This window comes from Euprymna scolopes, chromosome 11 (assembly GCF_053919585.1).
Source record: "Euprymna scolopes isolate OS-2025 chromosome 11, ASM5391958v1, whole genome shotgun sequence".
NCBI classification, from domain to species: domain Eukaryota; kingdom Metazoa; phylum Mollusca; class Cephalopoda; order Sepiida; family Sepiolidae; genus Euprymna; species Euprymna scolopes.
In genome coordinates this window covers 142552645-142570709 of record NC_136492.1, presented here as the reverse complement: position 1 = coordinate 142570709, position 18065 = coordinate 142552645, and the positions used below count along the sequence as shown (strand labels likewise).

The window sequence follows — 18065 nt, the reverse complement described above, 5'->3', positions numbered from 1 at the left end:
AGGGGCAACCCTTCATACCAATTGTCACTATCCAGCTCCCCTACTCCCCGGGGAGTTGGTCCCCATTGCCCTTTTAACTCTTCACATTAAAAATCGGCCTTGTGCCTAATATGCGCTGTGTGGGAGCAAATAAATACCAACCCTTCATACCAATTGTCACTATCCAGCTCCCCTACTCCCCGGGGAGTTGGTTCCCATTGCCCTTTTAACTCTTCACATTAAAAATCGGCCTTGTGCCTAATTTGCTCGGCGGGGGAGCAAATAAATACCCTTTTTCTTGGCCTTTTGGCTAAGATCAAAGTGTATTATCTGTTCTTACTATACGCTTTGCTTATTGTGATATAAAGTGGGGGATCACTTTTCTGTAATTATTTAATATAAAATGATCACCAACTTTACAACCAGTCAGCCTCAAAGCCATTCACGTCAGTCTCCAGGCCAGTTTAGTTGTTTTTTAAGGATTCCAGTTATTTTTTTAAGCATTCAAGTCATTCTTAAGGCCATTCAATTCATCCTTAAGTTCATATAAGTCATTCTAAGTCATTTACATTTTATTTATTTAAGTCATTTCATTTTTCGGTAATTTTAGTTTACCCTTAAGAATTTCATGTGAATCTACATTCACGCATTCATTACACGAGAGCACACGACTAATGGATATCGGCTTTGTTTAGCAGTAAAATCGCTGATTTTCATTTATTGAAATGGTTGAGTAGAATGTCGTCTGCCCGAGGAATATGGTCACTTTTTCAAATTGTAACGCAACAAAAATTAACTACACCAACGATCATCCGAAAGCAATCATTTGAAATTAGTTAAAAATGGTAACCTTTACAAGTATCGTAATCAAGTTTAAATAAGCATTTTGAATCGACTCATATAAACTTTTATTTTACTGGATTAGTTTTACATGGGGGTCACCACTTATCAAGGCCCGGAGGCCACTCAGGGATAAGGCTTATTGCGTGTACAGTAACCAATGATTAAATATTCATTAAATATTAAGTATTGTAGTAATCATTAGTATTGGAGATTTGATAGAGTGTCTTACTTAAGGGGGCGGTTGCTCAGGAATTTGTTTATGTTGGATTTGAAGACATCCAAGTTGTAGTCAGGTGGGAAACAGGCGAACGGTAGAGAGTTCCACAATCGTGCACTTCTGGGAAAAAAGCTCTGCTCATGGAATCTACGTTTGGATTTAGGCACAGATGAAGAGTGGGAGAAATTATTGACAGTAGTTTCAGCCAGACGTGTGTTTCTCGTGAAAGATTGGCGAGGGGGGACGAGAGATTGGAGCTCAGACGAGCACTTGACATGGAAATAACGATAAAACAAAGACAGGCTCGCAACGTCTCTTTTGTGTACTCTGTCAAGGCAGGATAGGCTGTTTTTAGCAGCTACTGCCCAGATGTGGCAGCAGTACTCAATCCTTGGACGTACCTGGCTTTTATACAGATAGATAATTGCATCAGTAGTGAGATATCTTCATGAGCGGTAGAATGATCCCACAATTTTCCCAGCGTCCTTGGCAACAGACCTGATGTACGTGTTCCATTTCAGATCAGGAGTAAACGTCATAAAGTCTTAAATAGAATATGGCCGTTGACACAATACATTCTAAACAAAATAAGAGTTCGTTGTTCTGTGAGACTTTAATATGTAATGTCATGTTCGGACAATTCGTAAACAATGCTCAGCTGAGTTAGCCCTCGTACCTTCCAAACCCTGCAATAAATTCATTGCTGAATCTTGCCTCGTTAATAACTGGAAAATAGCATCTGTGGTACCAGTGTACAAAAATTCAAGTAAAAGGAGTAACCCCCTCAATTATCACCCTATCAGTCTCCTCGCAAAAGCAAATCTTCTCCCCCTGACAAAGAGTATGAATTTAGCCAATGTCGTTCAACAACAGATATTTTTACAGTCATCTCTGAAAGCATATACTGGAATAAGCGGGCGCATCCAGAGATGTAGCCCTTGATATATCCAAGGCATTTGACAAAGTCTGTTACTAAGGGTTGCTAATGAAAATTAAATCGTACGGTATAACTGGACATATATTAAATATAAATAGATCCTTTTAGAGAATAGAACGATCCAAGTCATCGATGCACGTTCATCCAAACAGCGGGAGTTACTCAAGAGTCGACCTTTGGATAATTATTATTCCTGATTAACGATCTCCCTGATAATATTGTGTGCGAGATGGGTAGATTTGCTGATGATAAAACAAACTCTAACATCCACGAACTAGAACAGATGTACAGAAATCTAAAATAATGTCAGAATTCTCGTAGTTGAATAAAGTCTTAATATAATGATAATGTTTCATGCTAGTAAGACTAAGCTGCTGCCTTTTAATAATTACAAAACGCCTCTCCAATCACGGATATCGATGATAGATAACACCCTACCTGATAATTATTCCTTCAAACTCCTCGGATTTACATTCACGTGCAATATGAACTGAAACAAATACACCGAGGACATTTCGAACACTGCTGCAAAGAAGGTGGGGTCCCTCTACCGTGCTAGAAACTACTCACAATTGAGAGTATCCTGTATCTTTACAAAACCACCATTCGCCCATTCATGGAATAATATTGCCGGATTTTGGTTGGTGTATCTACCGCAAGTCTTTCCCTCTTAAATAGAGTCTAAAAAATTACTCTAATAGGTCCCACTTTATGAACAACGTTCAGACCCCTGTCAAAGCACCGTAACGTTGTAACTATGTGCCTGTTTTACAAATTTTGAATGCTGTGTGCTTTGATGAACTCGTTGCATTTGTGTTGCTTCTATGTACATACCCCAACCAACCGGCTCAGTAGCAAAATCACCCCTTTTACTGTCGAGGTTCCTAAATGCTAAGAAGCTTTCTACTAAAGTATTTTCTTATCTTGAACAGCTCGATTTTTGAATCCCCTTCCCGCTACCTGCTTCCATAACTGTACTGAATTATGTTTAATTTTAAAATATGCAATCGATAAAATGATTTGCGGAGATTCTAAATGGCATCTCTTCTTTCATCGTTAATTGAACCCATTAATAAGAAAATATTAAAATAAAATGGTGAGGTACACTCGGGTTTGAATAGGGGAGCATTAGATCTGCTGTCGAATACTCTACCACTGAGCTACATTTCAAGATGATAATAAATATGCTTATTAAAAAAGAACTTATATATTTTATTATCTTCCTTGGCCGGTGTAACGTCAAATATTCTCCTGTAAAAATATTCTTTATTATCTATAAAAAGGAATAGCTTATTTTAATTTTGTATTTTTTCGATTTTCAATTCTTATCGGATGGATTTCTGTACAAAAAATAACTAAGAACACTGCTGTAGATATACATAAGCTTTGTGTGAAAGTTGCAAAAGATAGGCTCAATTGTTTCAATAAGCTTTGAGGAAGGAACTCACACACACATAAACTCACTTTCATATAATAGTAGAGATAAGTCATCTGTGTAACTACAATCACTTGCTATTGTATTACAATGTGTAATCGGTATTGACATGAGTGACAAATCGTTCTAATATTGTTACTGAGCTATTTTTCTAAAGAAAAACAACACCATTTAAACAATGTATGTATTTCTAGAACAATGATGTCTGTCTCGGTCACCAACCTCAAACGTTGTTTGCCGTGGTTTTCTCTTACTCAATTTTCTCTCCTTGTCTTTCCGCTCCTTCTCTGTCTTCTTCTTTTTTTTCTTTTCCTCTGCATTGTTGTCTCTCATATTGCCGATTGCCGACGACGCAAGCACTGCTTAAAACTATAAAAAACATTAAACAATGAAAACTCAAGAAAGAAAACACAACCTAATTGACATTGCGTGGATATCAATTGTACTTTAATTGACTGTGTTATACTAGCGTCGAAAAAGACTTTCACAATGTTTAAGTCCACATTTTATTTCAGTTGTATCCACTATGATCTAATTGAGATATTCTAGCACTCGACGCCTTAACTGTCAGTTGGTTAAATTCATTTAATCTCTTTTCTGCTAAGGTCAGCTCGGTTTGCTTCGTGTCGCAAACTGGCGTACGCTACCGAAAACTAAAAACTGTAAAAACCAAGTATAAATATACTGACTTTAAGATCAGGAATCATATGGTCGGGTGTTTTTTTCCTATTCGACAACTCTCACATCCTACCTTTTTGTGTATCTTAGTGAATCATTTTATAATTCAATTTTTACCCCAAACAAGGCACAGTGCCACTTTTAAGTAGGGGGCTACTATAAAGGATATAAGTTGAAGGGATATTATGAAGGACTATGAGTAGAAATATGTCTGTTCACATTACACTTAAACTTCTGCATGCCAGTACAGTTGGGAAAGCAGAATCCAGAAAGGGAGTTCCAAAGTCTACTAGTTCTGGGGAAGAAACTATTGGAGTAGAAGGCTTTCTTACACCAAGGGATCTCTACTATGAAGGAGTGGGATTTGGCTGCTTGTTGGGTTTGTCAGGGGTATTTACGTCGAGGGGGTACAAGTACTTGTAGTTCGTCGGAGCATTCACCATTAAAATACTTGTAGAACATGGAGAGGGATTAAACATGTCGTCGATGGGACAGAGGTTGAAGCCTAGATGACATTTTAGGACTTACGAAGTTGACGACTCCTTTTGAACCCTGTCAAGGAGTGAGAGACAAGTAGCAGATACACCAGCCCAAATGTGACAACAGTACTCCATACGTAGGCGAATGGTGGCCTTGTAGAAGTACAGGATACTTTCAGGCATAAGTAGCTTTCTAGCACGGTTGATATAACTCACCATCCTCACAGTCCTGGAAACTCTCCCAATATATCTATTCCAGTTCATGATCACTGTGAACGTTAGGCCGAAGAGTTTAAAGGAAGTAATGTGCTTTTGGCCATTGCTATTGGTGGTAGAGAATGTTTCTTGTAATTATTGAAGGAAACAAGCTTAGTCTTGGAAGCATTGAACGTGACCACCCATTTTTGTCCCCATTCCACTAGGGATTGGAGGTCTTCATCTAGTGTTTCTGCCATTTTCTTAGATATGTGTTCATTTGTTTTCCCCTCGTGCCTGTTATAGTGAGTGGTGTCATCAGCAAATATACACATCTCATAAACAATTTTATCAGCGAGGTTTATTTATAAATATCAGGAATAAATAAAGGTCCCAGGATAGACGCATAAGGCACTCCCGCATTTATATCATAATGTTTAGAAGAACTGCAATAAATATAAAAAATTATTAACCTTTGTCTAGAATAAAACAGAAAACATAACAATTAAACAACTTATCTTTTAACACCTTCCGTCTCGGATAACCTGGATTTTGCTTTTTTATGAACCAATCTCTTACGCTCTCTAAAGAGTGTCTATAGATTCAGATATTCATCTAAATATTACTAAAACTCTGCCAATCCTGTTTGTTATAGTTTGCTTGCATCCGTAAATAAAATGATGAAATAAAAAAAGGCGCCAACCACTAAAACAGTTGGGTATAATATAGATTAGATTGCGTCGTAAATAACATATCATTCTCTTTTTTATTGAATGCATTAAGTCAAAGAGCAGTCATCTTTGAAGAAACAAATGATCAAGCGTTGTAATCTATTTAATGAGATTATTCTTCAGTTTAACAGGTGAACATGCATTTTTTTGTTGCTTCAAAGATGACTACTAGTTCCTCATTGATTTTCTGCATTAAATAAAAAACGACAATGGCCTGTAACGATTTTTAATTTACCAGACCAAGTGTATATATAAACAATAACAATGTATTAGTGTTGGGATCCTTAATCAGAATTAAAGTCCAGAATTGGAAAACAGGAACTTTTTGAAAACAAATCTACTTTCCGCTGCATAAGAACAATTCTTTATTTGTGTGTGTGTTTTGTTTAGAACTAAATTTTCTATAGTTGTATTAATAATAACATTGAAAATATTTGTAAATGTTTAACCATCAATAAAACTAAAATTTATGTCTTACTCCCACAAGATTATTTTATGTTTAAAATCATACAAGTACATATTATATTGTTACAGTAAAAAAATACTCCCACCAAAAAAAGAACAACGGCTTAAAAAGAATACAAATATGTTACTCTATCAGCATATATATATATATATATATATATATATATATATATATATATATATATATATATATAGTAATTTATAAAATATATATGGCGATTAAGCTACACTGAATATTCCGCATTTCATCCACTCTAGGATTCTTCAGGCTTATGCGCATAAGAGTAGGGAGGATGGAGGAGTATTTTATAACCACACGCCCGTGCTTCTGTCTGGCGAATGCGAGTTGTTGACCGGAGCGTTGTCCTGTAGGAGGAGGGTATCTTTGCTGATCTTGCCTCGCCTCTTGATTTTGATAGCTTCCCTTGATTTCCTCAAAAGTGAAGCATAATAGGCTCCTGTAATTGTAGTAACATGTTCCAGGAAATCTGTCATCACTAGAAGACTGTGATCATGCCCTTGCCAGCGGAGGGCTGCACCCTTGCCATCTTTGGAGATGGTGAGTCCAAGTGCTTCCACTGCATTGACTGGGCTTTGCCCTCCGGATCATAGTAATGGACCCAGGTTTCATGCTGTGTAATCAGTCTTTTGAAATACTTTGACTCATCTTCTTGGCACATCTCCAAATTCATCCTCGAGCACTCGACGCGTTCTCGCTTCTGGAATTGTGTGAGCAACATGGGAATCCATCTGCCAGACACCTTATGCATATGCAAATGCTCATGAATGATAGTTTTCACAGACCTTGTACTAATCCTGACATCTTGGGCAATTTGGTGGATAGTAATGCGCCAATCTTCCAAAATGGCAGCCTGAACTTGACGGACAGATGTCTCATCAATGGCAGAAGGGCGCGACCAGGTCTGGGAACTGTTTCCACAGACTTCCGGCCATGTTTGAATTCACGATGTCAGCGTTTTACAAGGTCATATGATGGGGCATTATCACCATATGTTTCTTTCATTTCATCAAACGTCTCCTGTGGTGTGCCTCCTTTCAAATAGAAAAACCGGATCACTACTCGACATTCAACAGGCTCCATTTCACACCTGACTCAGTTCAAACACTTGTAAAACAGAAACCACAATTAATTCAGAGCTATAATTTGCCACATAGCACATGCAAAATTTCAGCTAGATCAGAAGACTGGAAGTCGACCACGGGCATTATTTATTGCACGCCCCTCATATGGTTAAGCTTAAACATGGAAAAGTAAGGGACTAGGTTTTAAAACTGGAAAAGAAAAGGTACAAGATATTCTAGTAAAAATATATTAAATCTATAACTTAAAGTACTGCAGCATTAAGAATTGATTATATAATTGTTATGGCTCGCAAACAGCCACAAGAAGAACAGAACGACGGATAACAGTTTAAAACATGTGTTGCATGAAAACAACGTAAAGGTTACAAACGGAATGTATTAATAATTCACCGATCATGCGAGGGTCGTTCTAGAATTAGATCCCCCCCAGAATCGCGATGAGTTATAGTTTATATGGATGATGGATTAGTCAATTTGGAGGGTGGTCCCCGCACAACATCCCCCAACCAAGTAGACTACTCGGGTGTAAAATCAGTACCTTTTCTTTTTGGAGCAATCCAGCAAGGGGTCTGAGTGCTTCTTTTTTCTGCCGGGGTGTCTTGATTCTGATATGCCTTTTGAAGATTCCACATCGTATACTGTATCAATTGCCTCTCTGATTTCCTGCGGTTATTATTCTTGGTCATCGAAGAGGCGTTTCCTTTTTTAGTTCAGGTGCCTCTTATGTTTGAATTTTGGGCCCTAAATGATGTATGTAACATGACCGACTCTTCGTAAAAAAGGAAACGTATTCTTACAATGTTTAAAATATACTTTATCCCCGCGATTAAACCGTTTTTTTGGCATTGTAGAGGTCCTGTATTGTATTATATGTTTGGACAGCAGTTTCCTTCTCTACCCAAACATGATTTCACCTTGTGATCCGGTATCTGGTTTGTTAGGATTTTTCATTATTTATATACCTTCAGAAATTGCTTGAGGGCCTTTTCTGTCGGTGTGCCGCACGCCTTTTTTTTAACGCCCTTGTTAACGTTTTAACGAAGCGTTCGGCCTGGCCGTTACTCCTGGGGTGGTACTGGGGGAAATCGTAGTATGCTTAACTTGGTACGTCTCGCAAAATTCTCTGAACTCTGACGAAGTGAACTGGGTAGCGTTGACGCTTACCAGACAATCCACAACATCAAAACGAGCAAATAACTCTAATAAAAAAATCCGTGGTCGTTTTTTTTTTTTTTGCATCTCAGGACCTCTGGTCATGTAGAGTAGCAGTCTATTACTATAAGGTAGTAAAAATCCTCTATTGGTCATGCGTAGTCAATGTGAATCCTTAACCACGGTTGTTCAGCTTACAGCCAAAGTTTATGTATTAGAGGTGATGCCTTGGCAGCCAAAGCACAGTCTTATTCACCATGTTGCTAATGTCTTGGTCCATCGCTGGCCAGTAAACGAAACTTCTCATCAGGATTTTCATCCGGTTTATTCCTGGATGCCCATGTGGAAATCCTTGAGAATCGTTTTTTGAAGGGTTTTTGGAATGGCAACCCTTCACCGTATAGCAGCATTTCGCCGCAAACAGAAAAGCAGAAGTGTTAACTTCTGCTTAGTGGTTTGGATGAAATTGTCATTCACGGATTCTGCCTTAATTTCCTGAAGTGTGGCCGACAGTTCGCGGATAATATTATTAATCATGATTTTCAATTTACAATTAATACGTAGTGCCGCGTACTGAGTCTTCCTGGGGTTCCATTTGGGCAGGAATTAGACTCGACAGACCGTCTGCACGTGCCAGTTGTTTTGAGGAGAGAAATTCTTTTGTACAATTAAAATTTAGAAAATGTTTGTTCTTAGCATAGTCGGTTTTCGTAATTTCTTCCATTTTTGAAATTTATTATTGAACGATTCGACCCACTGTCTAACTGAAATTTAATATCCTTGCCGAGAATGGTGACCGATACCTATTTGCGTAAGTTTTCATCTACAACGTCTATAGTTACTGCTTGACGTACACGGCTTTTGTTCTGATTTGTACCGTAGTGAGAGCTTTTATGTCCGATTTTATTACATATGAGGCATCTTTTTGTTAAGAATGGGCAATCTTTGACTCCGTGTTTTCCACCAATTCTGGAGCAAGCGCTTGGTGTTTTTTTCCGACTTTTCGGGGTAATTTTCTGTGTACCGTCTCGAAGGTTTTTCTTAGTTATTTCTTTATATTTGCGATGCCTGCTTCGACAATTCTCGCATCTTTTTTATTATTTCCTCTTTTTGACAATCCTCAGTAAAATTTTGCAGTATTAAGTTCGGTTGGTTTTTCTAACTTAGTAAGACTTCTGCGCCTGATTTCCGCATCATTTTTCGAGGTTAAAACTTGTTCAAGGGCAAGACATTTAAAATTGGCAGCTGTTAATTAAGACAACTTAAAAGCATCACAATGTCATTTCACTATTGCTGCGTTAGTGGTCACTATCGTCTTTGGTCACATTCAAACATTATGAAAAAGAGACGTTTTCGGGTAGAATAGTTCTGTTAACAGATTTACCGTCTCATTGAACGAAAAATCCGCGGTTATCAAGATGTAGTCCAAGAATTTTTCATGTCCAGCTGTTTAAAGTTTTCGTCGCCGCAGTCTGGTCTTCTTCTGATCAGAACAGTTACCGCAGTCGATATTGAAAAAGTCTTCATATCTCTTGAAATAAGCATCAAATAATTTTTCATCTTCTTCAAACTTAAAATTTTCTATTGCGGACCATATTGCATTTGGAGAAAAGGCTGAAATGCTTTTTGAAGGCGCGTTATTCTTGACGATTTCTGCAAGTATTTCGTCTGTTCGTAATTGATTTCAGCCAACTGTTTTTGTACTTCAGCAAACTGTTTTTGTACTTCAGCAAACTGTTTTTGTAATTCCGTCCGTTGGTCCTCTGTACGTTGTTGGGGCTCTTCCAACTGTTTTTGAAATTTATTTTGTTGGTCCTCTGTACGTTGTTTTATTTTTGTTGGTCATTTGTACGTTATACGTTGTCGTCGCTTTAATTTTCAGGTTAGTCAGATGTGCAAACGCTAATTTTAATTCATCTATTTTGCCTGGTTGGATTTAGCAATTTTCAAAACGTTCGTTGTCTGTTTGGAAAAACGAGTGTTGTCTGGTTGGATTTAACAAAATCCTTTTGATTTTTTTCCCTAAGACAATAAAATATTAATCTAAGGAAACAGTTCGTCGTCCACCAAAAAATAAAATGAAATGTATATTTCCCTTTGGAAAAAAATAAAGCAACGATTTACCTTTAATAGCGACGAAAGTTTTTGTTCAGTCTATATTAGAGATAAAATATAGAAACTACAAATATTTAATCAGGCTTACAGCACAAGAATATCTTTTGTTTTTTTTTCGTCTTCTACAACTACTACAGATAAATGAATCAGATATCTATTTAGACATTATTTAGATAGTATTCGCAGAGACTAATAATAAAATTTCATAGCAAACGTCTTTTATTGGAAAGTAAATGAGAAGCTTGAAATATTTAATGCTAAAATAAGCCAGTTACCACATACTTTTTTTTACTTATATTTTCTTTTTATTTATATTTTATATTCTGTAACAAACTTCAAATATTTTTTAAAGAATTTATTACAATTTTCTTTATATGAAAATTGTAATAACATTTTTATATAATAATATAATAGTATTTTTGTAAAGTGTTTAATTCAGTTAACCTAACACAAGTACAAGAAATAATTATTTTAAAATGAGTAGACATACGATTAATTATGATTTGATAATTAAAAATTTAAAATTATTTTTAAGAATTAGTTTTATCTAGATATGCAATAACATTAAAACATACATTTTATGATTTTTATTTACAATTACAGCAATTTGCGTCATTCTAATTAAGTCTGTATGTAGGTTCCATGTACTAAAGTATAAACAATTAAATGTAATAAATAATTTTTCTGGCCTAAAATCCAAGTGTAGTACCTGTTCTGATACTATACTTAAGTTAATTTGTCCTTAGTCAATGTAGGAGAAACCCTTATATAAAGGCAATTTGTATTTTTGCAACTGACAGAGTTCCCACTTTTGGGGAGCTGGTTTCAGCCCACTTTAAAAACGACCTTGTGTCACATTTTGTGTTAATGGTGAAGTAAATAATATCATAACTAACAAGATATGTATAAAACGTAGATTATTTCATTAAGTTTGTTAGCAGTCGTTATAGTTACTTTTATTTATAAAGTTTCTACAAGTTAACTACAGGAGTTTTACGTACATGGTGGTACGATAAAACAGTAGCTCTAGAAAAGACATGATTCCATTTCTGTTTGAGGAAAACAAGTTTTCTTTTTTTTTTTGGCAGATAATTTATACTTGACCAGACTTGTACAAATTTAAAGAGCGACAGAGGCCTTTTATCATGTGTTAAAGTGACACAATTTTCAACGAGCGAGATTAGAGATGCGCCGCTGTACAGCTCATGCTCTCTAGTGATCCAAGTTATGACAATAGGACCACTGCCAGCAACCCTAAAATGAAAATATGGAGGTTAAACGCTTAAGGGACTAGATAAACACATCAGATGACCTTTTTTGATAACGGCTATGGTTTTTGGGGTGGTTTCAAGTGAGGGCCACATCATGTCACCTCACATCATCGAAGTCGGCTTGAAAGTCAACACCAAAGTGTGGCTGGTTGTGCTGAAGAGAGTAATGGTCCCTTAGTGCAATAATGATCCCCTGGTAGATGGTGGCAGACTCTTTCAGCTAAAATCCAAACCAAAATACATAACACGCCAGCATTATTTCTTACTATCTGAGCTACGTATGCGTACATAAAACTTTTAAAATAACACTGTTAAAGTATAAATGTATATATACGTATAAGTAGCATATTCATTCGAATTACGTCTGTCAAGTTTATTTTCCAATTGTTACCGTTTGCAGCTATTTTTTCCGACTAATAAACAAATCAACACAATTCCAAAATCCCCATAGATATCAAGATTCAAGTCTGTAGATCAATGATCGATAGTATAGTTTGGTAGAGATTGTTGCTGACACAGACACAAGATCATATATATATATATATATATATATATATATATATATATATATATATATATATATATATATATAGAGAGAGAGAGAGAGAGAGAGAGAGAGAGATAAGTTAAAACACGTGTTTTAACTGTTTTACGCTAGATTCACTCCTTGTATTATATCCCATACAAATCAGAGTAGTTTACATCACATGAGAGTTACTCGTCAAAAATGGAAAATTTTTGGCGTGTATGTATCTTAAATACTTTACACATATTTTTCAAAAACCGGCGCGGTTGGTATTATTCGAATCAGAATTAATTCAACCGGCCGGCAGTCAAAACGCTGCTGGTTTTACATGTAAACCTTTAAATAAATATGCAAACTAGTTAACTTTTATGTAGTCACTCGCATATTCCTTACTGAGCATATGTAGATGTTTCTTTTAATAATTTTTAAATAGTAGAAAGTAGGTTTTAATACCAATGCCAGAACGAGAAAAAAATCAACTTTTAAGGTAAATCGATAAATAAATAGATAGATAAAACTTCAACTCGGTTTTCTAATATGAATTGGTAATTGGAAAGACGAACAGCTTTATTTATTCCAAGTTATTGCTGTGGCGCGACTTTTGGGATCGTGTATATAAAAAGTAAATACCTCATTCTTATCCGTACTATTTGAATTTCATCGGACTCTCCTGTTTTCACCTTGAGCGTAATTTTTACAACGTTTCGGTCGATGTAAATCACGATCTTTTTCAGGTTTACCTTGTCGAACTCGGGAAGTTTTCTGTCAAATTCGGGAATTTTGACTGAATGTTGAAGAGAAGCCTTTATTTACTTTATTTTGTAGAGTGTTCTTGTTCCGTCAGTCCTCACCGAATAGAGATTCTAAGTAATTAACAATTGTATTTTAAGAACAGACTCTTCCACCTTTAAATCAATATTGATTGTTCAATTAATTTTTCCAAATACTCGTAACACTGCGCCTAAGGTCCCTGCGGACAGGTTCAGTATGAATTTTAGGAGCGTATTTTCTTTCTAGTTGAAAATATATTAAATTTATTACTAATTATTATTGCTATAATTATATTACTAATTATAATTACTAGTGTTATATAGCAATATACATTTATTACTAATGATAATTACTAGTATTATATAGTAATATATATATAACTATATATATAACTATATATATATGTATGTTTATATATATTTAATAAGTAAATGGTAAAAAAATAAAAAGGGCTCAATACTACTATAGAGAAAAACATGATTTTTTTATTCTGAGTCTGCCGGTTCGTAAATTCGATTTTGGTAGTGGAAACATATGTAACTAAGCAGACAAAACCGGTTATAAATACATGCATATATATATGTATATATATATATATTATTGCTATTGTTTACTTATTACTGTATATACTATCTTCTTTATAATTTTCGATGCATATAATGTGTTAAATTCTATACTTATATATAATTAAAAGAAAGTAGGAGTTACATCGACCGAAACGTTGGGAAAATTTTCAACTTTTAAGGTAAATCTCAAGATGAGAACTATAGTTAGTAGAATCCATATAATTCGAAAGCAAACCTCATCTAAAAAAATCAGAAACGTATGTTTATTCTCAGTTGTATGTTATGCCTTTGCTTAACTCTCAGCATACGTTTAGTCGTTATTGTACAAACTTTGAGAGGGAAGAAGTCTTAATTATCGGGACGGACTTACGCTGTTTTTGCACTAGGAATTGTTAGGTCATGTGAAAACTAAATAGAACAAGATAAAAACTTGTCTAAGTAGCCCGGCCAGATTATTATTTCATGTTTCGCGTGTCTTTTAAAAGCTTCTGAGTTCATTTGAAGAGCGACAGCGTCCGAATCAGGGCTTGTAAATTGTTGCCGTTAATAAACGTTTAACCAACCACCGCCCACCGCGTGCGGAAATCATAAAAATGAAGTTTAGGATGACTAGTCACGCAACTAATAGTCTTAATATAAACTTTATCAGATCTTTCATCTTCCACTCTCTACACCCCCAGCTCCAATTCTCGCTTTTATACACGCACATTCACTCACTTACCCGTACTGACGTACATTACGTCCTTTTTCTTGTCTTTTTAACTATTTTTATGTTCAGATCAGATTGCTGTCATGTATCTTCATCTTTTTCCATTTATCTTTTGTTTGTCTTTCTCTATCTTTTTTTTATCTTCATTTACTTATCTGATTCCAATTTATATGGGCGTTATTCTTTTTCTCCATAGTGGCTCGAACTTTTATTTATCTTTCTTACTCGCTCTATATAAATCATTAAATCTCCCTCTCTTTCTATCTCTCTTTCTTTCTCTCACTCTATCTCTCTCTCTATTATATATATATATATATATATATATAGCCGCACTGATGAGCTGTGAAACAGCGAAACAGTACTGTATGTGGATGACTATACATATATATATGTGTGTGTGTGTGTGTGTGTGTGTGTTTGTGTGTGTGTGTGTGTGTGTGTGTGTGAATGGCTCTCGTGTTGGGAAGGCTTAATGTTTTGACAAGCTTCTGGTCTTGACCTTTACTCCTGACCTTAAATGGAACACGTTTATCAAATCCATTGCCAATGTTACTGGAAAAATAGTGGGATCTTTCTACCGCTCCAGTAGATATCTCACTCCTGATGCAATTCTCTACCTATATTAAAGCCAGCCACGGACAATAATGGAGTACTGTTGCCACATCTGGATAGGAGCTAGAAGCCGCTTATCCTACTGTGACAGAGTTCAAAATAGACTTCAGATCTTTTCTCTTCCCTGTAACCTCTTTCTCACAGAAGAGACGTTGCGAGCCTGTCTCTGCTTTATCGTTATTTTCATGGCAAGTTCTCGGCTATGGTCTCCCCCTAGCTAAACTTTCACGAAAAACACTCCTCTAGCCAATACCACTATCAATAATTTCCCCTATCTTTATCTGTGCCTAACCTAAATGTAGATTCCACGAACAAAGCTTCTGTCTTAGAACTGCACGCCTGTTGAATTCTCTTCCGATTGCCTGGTTGACTAATGTATACCCATTAACTCTTATCCTCAAGGGACCTCCAGGCCTTGATAACTGATGATATATATACATATCAACTCTGATGGATCGTATACGACGGAACACGTCTCGGTAGATAATTATATCTTAAAAAACAATATATATATATGCCGCTCCCCGTATGAGGGTACTAAGTTGGTTAACGGGGAAATTATTCCCAACTTGCATTTAGGTAAGTATGCACTTTCGTAAATAATTGAATTCATTCAAAACGTATCGCAAAAACAAAAAAATATATGAAAAATGTATTGTTTTTAGTGATATAAACAGCTTCGAAACACTGTTATATATTTTATTTACTTTTTTCGCTACCTTATCGTTTATTATCTGTAAAATGAGTGAAAAAGTTTTTTAAAAATGTCTCATGTGCCCCCATTCAAACTCGAAACCAAAACGTTTAGATTACGATTTACTTTTTTCCTTTGCTGTTAATAACTGTATTATGGAAATGTTTACCGTAAGACTAAAAATTAAACCATGAAGCAATAGCTATTACGTTTAACCATGAAGCAATAGCTATTGCGTTACGCATTCAATTTCGTAATGCCATCGTTCCATGTTCACCTTACTAATTTCATTTTGAAGTTTCACCTTTGAAACAATTTTCCACAAATATAAAGTTTCGCATGGGTTCGAATGCCTTATATATGAAGTTTTATTTTTGTAGACCAAAAACTGATAGAGAAGTTTGTTAAGCAAAATTTTTAAACGAAAATATGCACGCATAAATATATATAGAACGGGGTTTGTGTTAAATACAACGCATTATATATAAAAAGAGGTTTGTATTAACTATATCGTTCTTACGCAAATATTATGCATGTATTAATCCTGTAAAATATTTGCATGAATATAATTACACGTACAACTAAAGAAGATAATCCCATGAGAAAATAGAAAAAAACTAATAGGAATTTAATTAAAATACATATTTAATAAAATGTGCAAAAAGCTACATATTTGCAGATAAATGCAATTCACCGATCCATATATAACAATGTATTTTATAACAATGTATTTTTTAATTAAATAGAAAAAAAAAGTTTTTTTTATATGAATATCAATGCACAAAAAAATTAGGAATATATATATATATATATATATATATATATATATCGTTTATAAAAGCTTCCATTCAAAAATCACGACCGAGTTTTGATCTCAGGTTAAGGTACTCGTCTGTTGGGGTAAACTAATGAAATTTTATAAAGCAAACCTTTCGTTCGGTATATACACACACAGACACACAGACACACACAAACAGACACGGACGGACATATGTTACACAGTTGGAAACGCAAAAGAATATTTGTTATTTATCTGTTGTCGATCTACCTATATATCTATGTCTATCTATCTATCTATCTATCTATCTATCTATCCACTGAGATTGTTAAAATAGTTTACATTGGACGTTATTTATTGTTTAGAGATGTTTCATAAACTTGTCAAAACAATAAATTGGTCAAGTTGCACCAGGTAGTGTGTGATAGCTGACCCGGAAGGACGTGGTTGTCACATTATCAGGCTATCTGGAAAAATAGATGAGTTGGCTTGAGGACGTCAACATAAGACGATGATCTGAAAGGAGTCTCCTCCTAAAGGGGGTGCATCTCAAACGTGGGACGTGTAAGAACTAGTCACCCAACTAAAGATCGTCGATCGCTCCCCTGCTAGATGTAATGCCTGGGAGTGAATAAACAACTATAAAAAACAAGCCATCGTCTTGAGTATTTTGCTTGCGTTTTCTTAGTCAAGAGAATCAACTCTCTCAAGATGATCGAAGAACCCTCCTCCAAAAAGCAGCAGCAGAACCAGGTATTCCACTTTTATATATTAGTTTTATATGTCACCCCCCACTCACACAAATACACACACACGCACACACACACACAAGTGATATAATTAACGATCATAGCGGGAAACAATATAAGGTTAAACAAAAGAGTTAATTATACACTAAGAAAATGTTAAGAACACACACATTGCCTTCAACACTTAGTGAAGAAACACCATAGATATTTCGTGACACGCACACACATTCAGATGAACCCTTCGTCACATACATACGCAGTATCTTCATTGAGTGTATATATAACATACGTCATGGTGGTACCCTATTATGAAACATAGGTCATTTTCGTGCTTGTGATAGAGCTTCCCAGCAAGGGAAGTATTCAAATATGGCAAAACCACGAACAACGTGTATATGGAGTCGGAAGGAAAAAAAAGAAAAAAAAAAACAAACGAAGAAACAATAGAGACAACGTTAAAAATATATATAGATATATATGCTAGCTTTATAATAAAAAGGATAAACACAGAAATACGCATGCATAAAAACAAAAGAACGGTACGTTGTAAAACGTTAACTGTGTAAAAAAAGAAATAAGAAAATGGCACACACTAGACGTAAGATACATTTCATGTAATAAAAGAACACATCGTAATATATTTACATTGTTGTAAAAACATGCATTATGCCGGACAGAAAAAGAAAGAGAGAGATTAGATGAAAATGCTGAATAAAACACGCAGTGGCAAATTGTTATGAAAAACTGTCAATCAAAAAAGAATATTATAGAAATATTAACAGCAGATAAGGCATTCGCATGTTGTAAATGTCGCAATTTGTAAATTGTAAAACTTGATATTCTTTTCTGAGTGAAACAATGGACAATTTCTTCCAATGTGATTTTTTTTCCAGTTTGAGTTGTAGTTTTTCATTTTTAAAAATTAAAAAAAAATTATTTTGGTGACTGGAAAATATGTTTCTTATTTTATGTCAATGGATGTAAATTGCGCAATGAACGCTCGAATATAACAATGAATGTTTTATTTTTAGATTAAGAAAAATACACACATTTCTGTAT

At 35.2% G+C, this 18065-nt stretch overlaps 1 non-coding gene across 1 annotated transcript; it reads left to right on the top strand.

Annotated features, from left to right (window-relative positions):
* Positions 1-269: 269 nt before the first annotated feature.
* On the top strand, positions 270-457 carry LOC145288356 (U2 spliceosomal RNA). The gene has a single exon (XR_013869284.1). It is a non-coding gene; the product is annotated as a U2 spliceosomal RNA (small nuclear RNA).
* The last annotated feature ends 17608 nt before the right edge of the window (positions 458-18065 follow it).